This window comes from Elephantulus edwardii, unplaced genomic scaffold, assembly GCF_000299155.1.
Source record: "Elephantulus edwardii isolate Elephantulus edwardi_28Jun2011 unplaced genomic scaffold, EleEdw1.0 scaffold00096, whole genome shotgun sequence".
Lineage (NCBI taxonomy): Eukaryota > Metazoa > Chordata > Mammalia > Macroscelidea > Macroscelididae > Elephantulus > Elephantulus edwardii.
The window spans coordinates 8514-22978 of record NW_006399846.1 but is presented as its reverse complement, the minus strand read 5'-3'; positions in this window follow the sequence as shown (position 1 = coordinate 22978).

The window sequence follows — 14465 nt, the reverse complement described above, 5'->3', positions numbered from 1 at the left end:
TCCATTCACATTAAGTATGGTTATTGACAGGACAGGTTTTATCACTACTGTTTTGCTGTGTTTCTTTTTTCTGTTGTTTCTGGTTACTATGATCCATCTACTTTCCTTTGATGTCTCCAAGTAAAGAATTTCCTTTAGAATTTCTTGTACAGTTGGGGGGGGTCCATTAATTCCTTGAGTTTCTACTTTTCTTTGAATGACTTAATTTCTCCTTCATATTTGATGCACAGCTTTGCTGGGTGCAGGATCCTTGGTGGCAACTTTTTTCTTTCAACATTCTGTATATGCCATCTCTTTGTCTTCTTGCTCACATAGTTACTGCTGAGAAATCAAAACTTAATCTAATTGGTTCTTCTTTGTAGATGAGACTTTGTTTTTCTCACACTGCTTTTGGTATTCATTCTACCCGTATCTTTGATTTTACAAAATTTGACTGTTTTATGTCTTTTTAAATAAAATTTTATTTTCATTATTATTCTAACGAGTATTTACAATGAAATTACCTTTTCATTCATTCATTGTTACACATTTTACTCCCTCACCTTTACTTTCCCTCCCCAGTTCACTTTTTTTTTTAATATATTCACTCATTGTTGCACAATTACCTACCACCTCAGTCCTCTTTACAATGATATATCTCTTATTCTGGTCTATTGTAATATGTATAATGCCTAATCATATATTCATTTTCGATAGTTCTTTCATCTGTTTCAGTGCAAAGGTCTTAATCTGTTCACTCCTCCTAATCCCTCTGCTTTGTAATAGTGATACTATGCAGTATTTGTCTCAGATCTGCTTTGTAATAGTGATACTGTGCAGTATTTGTTCTTTTGTGACTGTTCTATGTCTTACTGTTTTTCTTTCAAGGTCTAGTCTGTTCAGAGTCTACTGACCTTCTTGAATGTGTATTTCCTCATTATTCATGATACTTGGGAAATTTTCTTCTAGTATCTTTTCCATAATTTTCTCAGTACTTTCCCTGTTCTCCTCATGTTCTGGAATTCCTATCACACATATGTTGTTCCTTTTGATGTGATTATCTCACATAATTCTACTGGGTTTTTGTTTTTGGTTTTTTTTTTTCACTTTCCTTCTGTCTCCTTTCTGATTTTTCTTTTATGTTCCTTCCCATTGAGGTTCTTGTCTTCCAGCTCACTGCCTTTTTGTTCTGTCTCTTCTGTTCTGCATTTTCACCCCTCACACAGAAACACCTGTCTTTTCAGTCTTGACATGCTGGATTTCATTTTTATGCATTTCTGTTATTTTGATGCTGTGAAGACTGCAACCTCTCTGTCTTGTCATGGTTTTTAAATTCTTGTGCTTCTTTATCTACAGTTTCAATCCTTCCATCTTTTGTGATTTCTTCTATAGTTGTCCAAATACTTCTGTATTGATGTATTTATACTGGTTTCTCATCTCTGGATTATTTTCTTTATTTGTGGCTTCCATTATTTTGACCTTCTGTAGCTGTTCACATAACTCTACATCAATATATTTTTTTTCTGATTCCCTCTCTCTGGGTTATTTGCTTTATTTATGGCTTCCATTCTTTCTTCCCTCATTTGTACCTTCTTCTATAGCTGTTCAAATGACTCTGTGTCAATATTTACTTATGCTTTCCTGTCTCTGAGCTAATCATTGGGTCCACAATATGCTCTGCTTTTTAAAGAGAAGGCTTATTTTGGTTTTTTGCAATGTTTGAAGCTGCCTGCTGCCCTCTTGACATCATGTGAAGTTGTTATTGTGTTATTGTTGTTTTTATAAGTGTATCAAAGCAGGTGTGGCATCCACTTCCTAAATAACTTGCCTCCAGAAACTCTATGAACTTGGAGAAATTATTAAAGTTATACAAGTGTTCAGGTCTTTCGTTCATCTACAACTCAACGGCACTACAATAACAACAGGTTGTTGATAGTTCTTTATGATGTTGTAGATTAGTTGTAGACTTAAAGTGTTCCATCTATGGACAAGGGAAACTTGCTTTATGGGAAATAATTTCTGAATCTGTGTAGTGGGATAGTTTGCCTTTCCTAAAGTCCTTCAGCTCTTCTTGGGTATACAGAGCAGCCCTGTGGGAATTTGACTTTATTGTAGCCCCTTCTTCTGAAGTTTATCAGTCCCCTTTGGTCTGCAGAGTGGCTTGGCCAAGTTCCCAACCTGAAGTTGGGAGGCAGGGCAGTGGCAGGAAGCTCCCTCCGCAGCACTTCAATATGCTGGCTCTGGTAGTGAGTCTTTTGCCTGATTGCAGCCCCCTCTGAAATTCTATTGCCCTCTTTGGTCTATGGACTGGGCCCCCTTGGAGGCCAGGTATCCCTCCTGGAGCAATTTTCTTCCCATGGACTTACAGGTGCCCCACGCCCCAGCTCCACAATGTGCAGGCTCTGAAAGTGAGTCTCTCACCTGATTGCAGCCCTCTCTCCTGAAGTCTATAAGAGTGGGGCAACCAGGTTCCCAAACTGGAGCAGCTTCTGTCCAGGAGGATGGCAGGATGTTCTTACCCTAGCGCAGCAGCCCCCCTCCTGAAGTCTATTGTCCTCTTTGGTCTGTGGGCTGGCCCCTTGAAGGCCAGATATCCTGTCTTGGGCAGTTATCCTCCTGAAGAATTTCCTGCATCACCAATTCTTTTTGGCTCAGTGATTCTGTATATTTGATCCATTTTCTCTGATACTTCCTACATGATTCAAAATTCTACCTTCAGTGTTGTAACTTGAGTCTTGAATATGTTCTTTAGTTCAGCTTTGCTAACCGAGATTATTCTTTCCTTTTTGCTTTCTAACTCTAGCTCTTTGCACATTTCATTATAATACTTTCCTTCTTGAGCTGCCCTTTGAAAAACAATCTGAACACCACAATCCATTAATTGGTTCATGTGAGAAGAGCAATGGCAACATAGGGATGGCAGAGTCTGCTACTAACTCCACAAGGGGTAACTGTTACTGAATGCAAGGGATTCTTTCTGTAATCAATTATCAATAAGACAGATGGATTGCAAAATCCATACCACTTTATTCCAGATCAAGAGGAGAGCAAGATTCCACTCAAAAGCTGCCTCCCTGTCTGGGAGTGGTCATTAGTTTTTTCACTTGGGTTAGATAATAATTTACTTAACAATACACTTTTGTTAGTAAAGTTACAGAATTTCTATATTTAAAAATAACAGTTCATATAAAGTTACTAGTAAATAGGCAGGAAACTTATAAAATAGTTAACATATGGCTGAGAAAAACCATTTTGAAAAGATACATGTTAATCCAGGAAAGGGCATTTGTCTTCTTGGTAAACAGGTAGTTTTAGATACAATTTACATATGACTGAGAAAAACAGTTTCAAAGAGGTAAATGCTAATCTAGAAAAGACACATTTTCTCTCCTGGTAAATGGGCAGTTTAAAGTACTTTACATGGGCTGGTGTGGAAAACTATGTAAGTAAAACAGTATAAAACAAACAAAAATAATAAGGTACTTTACATGATTAAAGAAAGAAAAGAATTCTAAGGCAAAGTAACTAGTTTTGTAGGCTGGGGAAAACTGTTATCAGTTTTATAACTATATAGCTATAGTTTTATAACTGATATATATTTGGAGAATTCTGAACTTATTAATACCACCCAATTATAACTGCTGCCATCAAGAGCACCCACAACCTAAAACTAATTCCTCTGATGTCAAACATGCCCTCCTACCCTCCTGTATTTATTTACTCAATCTGAAATCCATTTAACAACCACATAGACTTCACTGGACCACATTTGTGATTATGAGGGTTGCTAGGAAAGTTAACAGGCTATAGTTCAGTCTAACAACAAGATACAATTCCTCAGTCCAGAGATCTCCTCAGTTGAGCCTGGCACAGGAACTTCTGACCCCAAAGGACACATGCTTCATTATCCGTTTCTTTTTTTCTCGTGGTGAGATTCCCACGTTATACTGCTGAATCTAACCTCAATTTAATTTAGTGACAAGACTAGCCAATTTTTTGTGAATAGAATAAATGGTTTTGTGTAGCTGTTAATGATATAGGAGTTCCATGTGATTGCAGGGCAGGCAGAATCAAGGCAGCTAGATCAGATTAGAAGCATTGTCCCAGGTCAGTTGAAAAGAAAACGATGGCAAGACCAAAGACAATGGTCTAGGGAGGACAAACTTGGAGAAACAGGCCCACTGCACTTCAGTTCAGAACTTATGCACAGAGGGCATCATAAAATAAAGATAATAGGTACTGTGATAATTCTTCAACCTTAATTTAAAAATAAAAGTTAAGGAAATACTTGAAACACTGACTAAAAGAAGTAACTAGATAAAAATCTCAAATAAGGAGGTCTACAGACCATAACTAGCACATTGTTGCCATTTTTAATAACTATCTGCAAGGAAGAGCCTTGTATGTAGTTGCAGGAAGCTTAGCGTTGCTATCATTTTCAGTTAGACTGAAAGCAGAAAATGAGCCTGATGAAATTAATACTTTAGACCAAAAGATTTCCAAGTAAATGTTAAAAATGCTGTTTGGTTTCTTCCTGCTGATTACTAAAACATGAGCTGAGAGAAATTAATTGACATAACAACTATTTAACACAAAAAAAGCAGAACTGTTGGTTTTGAAAATTCTCAGTCATGATGAGAAAGAAAATTGCTAAAATTTCCAAACACTGTCAGCATTTTTTGGGGTTTCTCTCTTGATTTTTTTTGGTACATACTCTTCTTAACTTTTTAAGAAAAATCTCCTTGTCTTTTAAAAAAATAATCATAAAGCATGTAGATAATACTTCTCAATTCATGTGTACAATTCAGTGAAATCAATTTTATCAGTCATATTATAACACCATCAATATCCTAGCTAAATTTTCTTCACTAAAACCAGAAATTTAATACATTCCAAAATAATTCTTTCCCTTTTCCCTGCTTACTTTTCTACTCTAATAGCTATCCATTTGCCTACTCTAGGTATGTTACTTGTTTTCACATAGACATCACTTCAAAGTACCATTCAAGAAAAGATTGAAGCTGTCAAAGGTTTCATTTTACTTGGGTCTGCAATCAATACTATGAAAACAGCAGTCAACAAATTATACTAAGTATCACATTGGGCAAATCAGTTGATAAGGACCTTTTTAAAGTGGTAAAGAGTGAGTAAGAATATTCACTTAAAAAGAAAAGTGCACATGACCCAATCCATGTATATGTGAACGTTATAGAAAGGATAAAGAAGACAGAATAAGAAATGATGTCTTTGAATTGTAGAGCTGATAAAGATATATATATATCACATATATAGTATAATAACATATATATTAAATAAATAAACAAATAAATAGAGTGTTGCAAAAACAGCAAACAAATTTGTCTTGGAAAGTACAGCCAGAGTATCCATTAGAGGCAAAGATTGTGAGGGTAGTCTTGCATAATTTGAACATATTCTCAGGTTCGTCCAGTCCATGGATAAGGATATCATGACTGAAAAATCCAGAAGTTCAATGAAAAAGATTCATTTCATGAAGGCCTTCCATGAGATGAATTGATCCAGTGACTAGAAGAACACACTGACGTACACCAGCAACTGTGAGGATGGTGCTGATCAGGCAGTTTTGTTCCGTTATACTGAGGGTCACTAGGAACAAAAGCCACCTAGGTTGTACTTAACAGTAACAACAGCAAAAATGCTTGGAGTAGTCTTCATTTTTATTTTTTTTTTTAGAAATGCTTAGTATTCCATTTTCAGATGTACTAACTTTATTAATTTTAAAAAATATCTCTATCTCTATCTCTATCTAATCTATCTATATCATCTATCTATCTATCTATCTATCTATCTATGTTGTTGTTATGTTCCGTCGAGTTGTTTGCGACTCATAGCGACCCTATGCACAACAGCCCTAAACCCTGCTCTATCCTGCGCCAACCGCACTGCCTCTGACAAACCCATCCCGATTACCCCAGTCACCGAATCAATCCATCTCATAGAGGGTCTTCCCCTCCTGCGCTGTCCCTCCACCTTCCCAAGCATGATGTCCCTCTCCAAGGACCCGTCCCTCCTGGCAACATGTCCAAAGTATGTCAGATGAAGCCCCAGAATCCTTGCCTCCAAGGAATAGCTTGGTTTAATCCTCTCCAAGATGAATCTGTTTGTTTTCCTGGCACATTCAGTACTCTTCTCCAGCACCACAGCTCAAAAGCATCAACTCTCCTTCTGCCCTCCCTAGTCATTGTCCAGTTCTCTGATGCATAACAAGCGATTGCAAAGACCATGGCCAGTATCAGGCGCAACTTAGTCTCCAGAGAGACACCGTTGTTCCTGAGTACTTTAGAGAGGTCCCTAACTGTAGACTTTCCCATCGCGATACGCTTTTTGATTTCCTGACTGCTGGTGCCAAGAGTGTTGACCGTGCAGCCGAGCAAACTAAAGCTGTGAACACTCTCAATCTCTTCGCCATCCATCCTGATGCTGCCAATTGGTCCAGTGGTGAGAATCTTTGTCTTCTTGACATTGAGCCTCATTCCATACTGAACGCTGCAGTCCTTGACCCTCCGTAGCAAGTGCATGAGGTCCTCCTCGGTTTCAGCAAGCAGGGTTGTGTCATCTGCATAACGCAGATTGTTAATAGATCTTCCACCAATCCTGATGCCACAATTCTCCTCACAGAGCCCAGCCTCTCGGATAATCTGCTCTGCATACATGGTGAAAAGGTATGGAGACAGGATCCATCCCTGGTGTACAGCCTTCCCAATTTTGAACCATGCAGTGTTACCCTGCTCTGTTCTGACTACTGCCTCTTGGTCCAAGTACAGATTTCGCAATAGCACAATTAAATGTTCTGGGATTCCCATTCTTCTCAGTGTCAGTCACAGTTTGTTATGATCCACACAGTCAAATGCCTTTGCATAATCAATGAAACACAGATAGACATTTATATATATATATATATTTTTTTTTTTTCTGGAGCTATCAGATCTCCACTTCTGGCTTCCTAAAGGGGAAGAGAGAAAACCAAGATCAATAGTACCAGGCTTATTCAGGCTTATTCTGTTACGTATATAGGTCAAACATACCTTTACTGACTAATCTTTTTACTAATTCTGATATCAATAATCCCTCCTATGGCACTCTCTCCTACTTTTGCCGGTTTTGATAATTCATTACAGTGATCTCAGGCACAGATTTCTTTTCAAAGCATAAATTGATATTGCCTCAATCCATTAGCAACTTTTCATTATACTCAAATAGAACACAAATTCCTTTTTAAACCAACACTCTTCTACATATCCATAAGTTTCTCTGTTCCAATATCCTACATCTTACCTTATTCAATCCGCTCTAGTCATATAATCCTTCTCTCTGTTCCTGAAAACATGCCAAATTTTTCTAGTATCTGAATCTATAAACTTACTTTTCCCTGTGCATGAGATAATTTTTATCCAACTTTTCAAATGGTCTGTTCACTTATTTCACTGAGACCTCTGCTTAAATATCACCAAGATCATTGCCAAATATTTAGACTTTTCTTTAAGTTGATTATATCGTTATTCATTTATTAGCACTATTGTTGTTGTTATTTGCTGGTGAGTCACTTGTGACTCATTGTGACCCTTTGGACAACAGCTCTTAACCCTGCTCTATCCTGAGCCAGTCTCAGTGACTCTGACACACCTAACCCTGTTACCCCAGTTATTATGTTAATCTGGAATCTTCCTCTCCTGCACTATTCCTCCAACCCTTCCAAGCATGATGTCCTTCTCCAAGGACTGGTCCCTCTTGGCCAAGTGCCCAAAGTATGTGAGAAAGAGCTTAAAAATCCTAGCCTCCTTATATACATTTGATCAAGAGGGACTAGCTACAAGCTTCAAATTTTCTATTATTTAAATCATTGACAGAAAGGAAATCCAGGCTCTTATAAAAAGGCTTCTTGGCCTTTTGGGCTGATATCAAGTAAGTATCTGTTCTTCTCAGTTTAGCATCTGATACATCCTCTATTAGAAGACAGTATTAAATGAATTTTTGGGATTAGGAGATGGAAAAGGAGCTTGCTCTGTCCACTCTGCTACACTTCACCTGCAGTACCTTGCAATACCTCCAAGAACAATATATGAACAACAAAATATATAATGCACTTAGTAATCCACATAATATACCCATGTCTCAGGAATTTTTTTAGATTAACTAAATTTTCTCCTACCAAATTAGATTACATCATCAGTAAATCAATGATTACTCATCAATACCTATTATGATCCCATAATAAGTTTTGTGAAGGGAGCAAAAATGTGAAAAGCATTAAGAGCCCTGAATTATTTGCAACAGTTTACAAATGTTTTTGTAGAGAAATTTCTGCTTATATGGATGAAGTGGAATCAAGAGGAAAAGTATAACTGATTAAAATGTATTAATCTGCAAAAAAAAAAAAATCCTTGCCTCCAAGTAAAAACTTGGTTTTAGTCTCTCCAAAACAGACCTTTTTGTTCTCCTGGTGGTTCGTGGTGTGTTCAGTACTCTTCTCCAGCACCGCAATTCAAAGACATCAATTCTTATTCTTTAGTCATTGTCCGGCTCTCTGATGCATAGCAATAGTATGAAATACTTTAAATATTTAAAAATACGCATTAATGCATGTAAATAAATGTTAACACGAAGCATTAAATAACATCTTAAAATATTTAATGATTGTCTAACATTCTAACAAGAATTTAATTCTAGGTATTAAAATATTTTGTTATTATGATATCTCTTGGAGGAATCTCTTATAGTCTAGTGGTAAGGAGCTGTGCTGCACTCCTAAAGATGTACAGTTCAAATCCACCAGCTTCTTCATAAGAAAAAAAATAAGCAATCTCCTCCTGTGTGATTTACTATTTATGAAAATCTGATGGAGTGCCAGTTGTGAGTCAGTTCTGCCTTGACAGCACATAATAACAACAATTCTATATCTTTGGCATATAGAACAACTCATTATTTAAGGTAAAGAAGCAAACCCAACAAAGTAAAAACCATATATACACACTCTCATACATACACACAAACAAAGATATATTTTCAAAGAAATTGCTCACACATTTGTATAGGCTGACAAGTTCCAGGTTTAACAGTGGCATATGGCCCTAAAGGCTGTGAATTTATAGTCAGTGGATAAGATACCCTTTGGTCCAAAGAAATATACATGAAGAGACTGAGTAAAAAGCAAGCTATCTTCACAAAACTTTACGAAGTAAGTACAGTTCATATCCCCAGTGAAACTCTCCATCAACCAACTAATACTTGTAGCAAATTCTGTCAAAGGAATGATTATGCTACATCAAATGTCATCAAGAGGATGATCACACAACAACTGCAAGATCAGACAATCACAGTTAGTTGACTCAATATATAAACTCAATCATCACAGTATAAAATATCAGGTGCTGAGTGAATAGCAAGGCAAATGTTTTCTGGCAAAATTCTACTCTAAGTGTGATCATATAGATGAAATAGTACTCTACCGACATGTTTTAATAGTCTTTGATGAGGTAAACAGAATGTTGTTATTGTTATGTGCCATCAAGTTGCCTGTAACTCATAATGACCCTATGTAGAACAGCCCTAAACCCTGCTCTGTCCTGTGCCAATCTCACTGTCTCTGACACACCCTCCCCAATTATCCCCAGTCACTGAATCAATCCACCTCATAGAGGGTCTTTCCCTCCTGCGCTGTCCCTCCACCCTACCAAGCATGACATCCTTTTCCAAGGACTGGTCCCTCCTTGCAACATGTCCAAAGTATTCAAGACAAAGCTTCAGAACCCTTGACTCCAAGGAGCCTGGTTAACCCTCTCCAGGATGAATTTGTTCCTTTTCTTAGCAGTCCATGGCACATTCAATACTCTTCTCCAGCACCACAGCTCAAAGGCATCAATTCTCCTTCTATCCTCACTAATCATTGTCCAGCTCTCTGATGCATAGCAAGTGATTTGCAAAGACCATGGCCTGTATCAGGTACACCTTAGTCTCCAGAGTGACAACATTGCTCTTCAGTACTTTGGAGAGGTCCGTAAAAGCAGACTTTCCCATCACAATACATCTTTTAATTTCCTGGCTGCTGGTGCCAAGAGTGTTGACTGTGGAGCCAAGCAAACTAAAGCTGTGAACAATCTCAATCTCTTCACCATCCATTGTGATGCTGTCAATTGGCCCAGGGGTGAGACTCTTTGTCTTCTTGATATTGAGCCTTAATCCATATTGAAGGCTTCAGTCCTTGACCCTCTGGAGCAAGTGTTTCAGGTCCTCCTCAGTTTCGAAAGCAGAGTCGTGTCATCTGCATAGTGCAAATTGCTGATGAATCTTCCACCAATCCTGATGCCACACTTTTCCTCATACAGCCCAACCTCCTGGATAATTTGTTCTGCATATAGGCTGAAAGGGTAAGAAGATAGGACACATCCCTGGCCTACACCCTTCCCAATTTTGAGCCAAGCAGTGTTTCCTTGTTCTGTTCTGATGACTGCCTCCTGGTCCAAGTATAGGTTTCACATTAGCATGATCAAGTGTTCTGGGATTCCCATTCTTCTCAGAATCAGCCACAGTTTGTTATGATCCACACAGTCAAATGCCTCTGCATAATTAATGAAATACAGATAGATATTCCTCTGGTAATCTCTGCTTTCAGCCTGTAAAAAATGCTGAAGAAATTTCACTTTCTTGAATGTCTTCAATAGCATATAAATTGTTCCATCTCACTGAGTATAAATGAGCTACTTCTTGTATTATAGTACTAGTATAATTAATTACAAGTCAGTGAAAAGTATTTTAAAAATTGCTACAACAGTACATCAATGAAGGAAAGGAAGACCCTCGACCAGATGGATTGACACAGTGCAGCATTTGGCTCAAGTGTAGCAGAGATTGTGAGGATGGCACAGGATAGGACAAGGTTCAGAATGTTTTTCAAAGTGTCACAATGAGTCTGTCATACTTGATTTGGTAGCACCTAACAACAACAGCCTGTACAAAGAACACAGCTTTGCTTGGTGAAAATAAATACAACATAAATAATTTGTAGATGAAGGGCAAAGATTACAGTTTTCAGCATGAATTACACATGAATGTGAATAAAATGGAAACAACTGAGCTCATAAACATCTTAGTAAATAGTTAAAAAATTGAACTTGTAAAGAATTACATTCCACTTGGATAAACATCTACGGGAGCAGCCATTTAGAAATCTAATATCCTATTGCATTGAGCAAATATGTGGAAAAAGATTTATAAAATCTTAAAAAGTGAAGAGACTTCCAGCAAGATGGTACTAGAGACTGGTAGATGCCAGCCCAGACCTTCTACAATTAAGGCACAAGAAAACAAAGATAATAGATATGGATGGAAATCTTGTGATCCTGAATTTAAAAGGAAATAAATAGTTCAAAAACTACCTGAAGGGAGAAACTAAATGAATCCATCAAATAAGGAGGCTGATGAATTGGTAAATTGTCAGCTAACCTGACAGAATAGCAGCTTTGAACCTTAGCAAGCAATGTCTGATGAGCACAGGAACCCAGGACTGTTAAGAGTGTCCATATAATAGAAGGCTGATGATAAGGTAGTTTTAATCTAGCCCTTGTTAATTATCTTTTCTGGGAACTGTGAAAGTGACTTGCTCCCCCTAGACCACTCATTAAGTATCTGGGAGTATTCCTTCAGCCACAGTCTAACTGTGTTTAAGATTTGTGCAATTTTGTATTAGGAGCCAGGAGCATAATCACAGCTCCCCATTTAGATACTCTTGTCAATGAAGTGTGTCCAATGTAGGAGGAGTGAGCCATTACAATTCAGTGTCCTGCCTGTACTCATCCCTGTATTAACAGTGACAACATCCTGGACCAACTGGACAACTCTAGGGACTCATGATTCTAGCAGAAATGCTGTTCCAGGCTGGGCTTTCTACTATTGATTCCTGCTGGGATAAAAACACATCAAATTGCTGTCTGTCAGATACTCCTCTACATCTGAACATTCAGATTAAGACAGACTAGGAAGAAGGATTGACCGCCCACTTCTGAAATAGCAGGCATCAGAGAGTTGGACAATGACTAGGGAGGACAGAAGGAGAGTGGATGCTTTTGAGCTGTGGTGCTGGAGAAGGGTACTGAATGTACCATGGACTGCCAGGAAAACAAACAGATTCATCTTGGAGAGGATTAAACTAAGCTACTCCTTGGAGGCAAGGATTCTGGGGCTTCGTCTGACATACTTTGGACATATTGCCAGGAGGGACGGGTCCTTGGAGAGGGACATCATGCTTGGGAAGGTGGAGGGACAGCGCAGGAGGGGAAGACCCTCTATGAGATGGATTGATTCGGTGACTGGGGTAATCGGGATGGGTGTGTCAGAGGCGGTGCGGTTGGCGCAGGATAGAGCAGGGTTTAGGGCTGTTGTGCATAGGGTCGCTATGAGTCGGAAACGACTCGACGGCACATAACAACAACAGTCCCTCTCTTATGTCCTTAGTTACCTCTCAAATGAGCAGAAACCCTGCCCTGACGATGAAGTTTAACTTCAACCTTCTGCCAGAGGAGCAAACACTTCATCTGAAACCATGCAACTTATTTTCACCTGCCACAGCATGTGTTCATCCTACCCCCTCAAGATCCCTCCTTTTTCCCTGTCTCATTTTTTTTCCCCTTCCCACTCCTTTTCAGGTTTTTTCTTGTTTATTTAATTTCTTCTACATTGCTTTCTTCATTTTAGGCTTTTTCTTTTTTCTTTGCCTGACTGCCCCCTTTTCCACATTCTGATTTTCCTAGCAAAAGACATAGCTCTTACAGTTTCACTCATTGCTTAAGGGTAATGAATGATTTCTTCTCCACCTGATCAATATCAGATTACCAATCAATACTGGTCTAACCTACCCTCATCTGCTCTACCCAAACAGTGAACAGAAAGTTGCACACATATACATACCTCCATTCCTCATCACACTGCCAGAAGACAGGAAGAGAAATATTAAGAATTGTCAACCTAGCAAGCTGTGTAGCACACTTGCATGACTAATCAAGTTTATATAAAACAAGTAATATAGAAACAACATAATTTCAGTATCTTAGGGGCAATAGATAACTTCAAACCACACAAAAATTAGGACAAGATGGCACAGACAAATAAAAAAAATCTAAAACCATAAAAATCTTTCAGAGGCGGGAATTTCCTTTTAAAGAATTCAGAAGAATGATAATTAAGCATCTTAATTAAATTGAGAAAAAATTCAAGGAAGCCACAGACAAAAATCAAAGAAAATAGAGACAAAACTCTAGCAGAAGTTTTAAAAATGGAAGACCAAATAGATAAAAGAAATGGAAAATTAAAACCCATAAACAAACAGCAAATTGAAATTACTAACTTTAAGCTAAAATTTCAGAAATAGATAATACTTTAGAAAAGCAAAATGTCAGAATTGAAGAAACAGAACACAGAATTAGTGAGAGAGAAGATAAATCCATCTAGACTAATTTGCTAAACATGTAATCAGAAAAAAAGAAGGAAATTGAAGAAAGTGTGTTAATGATATGAGAAACCATAAACTGGAATAAATCACATGTGATTGGAATTTCAGATGGGGGGAGAAGAAAAGAAGCATTTCAGTATAGAGAGAAATTATTGAAGATTTGGTGGGAGAACATTTCCAAATATACAAAATGAGAATATAGATATTCAAGAAGTAGAGCAAACCCATAAAAAGAACAGACTCCAAAAGAAAAACATCATTACATGCCATAATTAAATTTTCAAAACCAGAGACAAAAAACACTGACAGCAACTTGGGAAAACAAAAATCAAGAGTTGTTGTTTTAAAAAACAAAACAAAAGGACAATCTATAAAACTAAACTCATAGTTTTCAGCAGGCACCATGCAGGCAAGAAGGCAAAAGGTGACTTACATAAAACTCTGAAAGCAAGCTTTGCCAAGAATTAAAAACCAATCAAAAATCTCAGAGGCACATGGTTCGAATCTACCAGATGCTCTGCCGGACAAGGAGGGACAATCTTCTCCTGTACCTGTCAGATCTGATTTGACGGTACACTCACACAAAAATAATAAAATAAAATTAGAAACAACAACAACAACAACAACAACCAATCAAAACAGTTCTTGAAACATAACAATGATATTAGGACACTTCCAGAAAAGTAAGGATTTGTGCTGCAAACTAGACCAACTTGTTGTTACTGTTATGTGCCATCGAGTCATTTGTGACTCATAGCAACCCTATGTACAACAGCCCTAAACCCTGCTCTATCCCGTGCCAATTGCATTGCCTTTGACACACCCCTCCCGATTACCCCAGTCACTGAATCAATCCACCTCATAGAGGGTCTTCCCCTCCTGCCCTACCAAGCATGATGCCCCTTTCCAAGGACCTGTCTCTCCTTACAACATGTTCAAAGTGTGTCAGACGAAGCCCCAGAATCATTGCCTCCAGGGAGTAGCCTGGTTTAACCCTCTCTAGGAT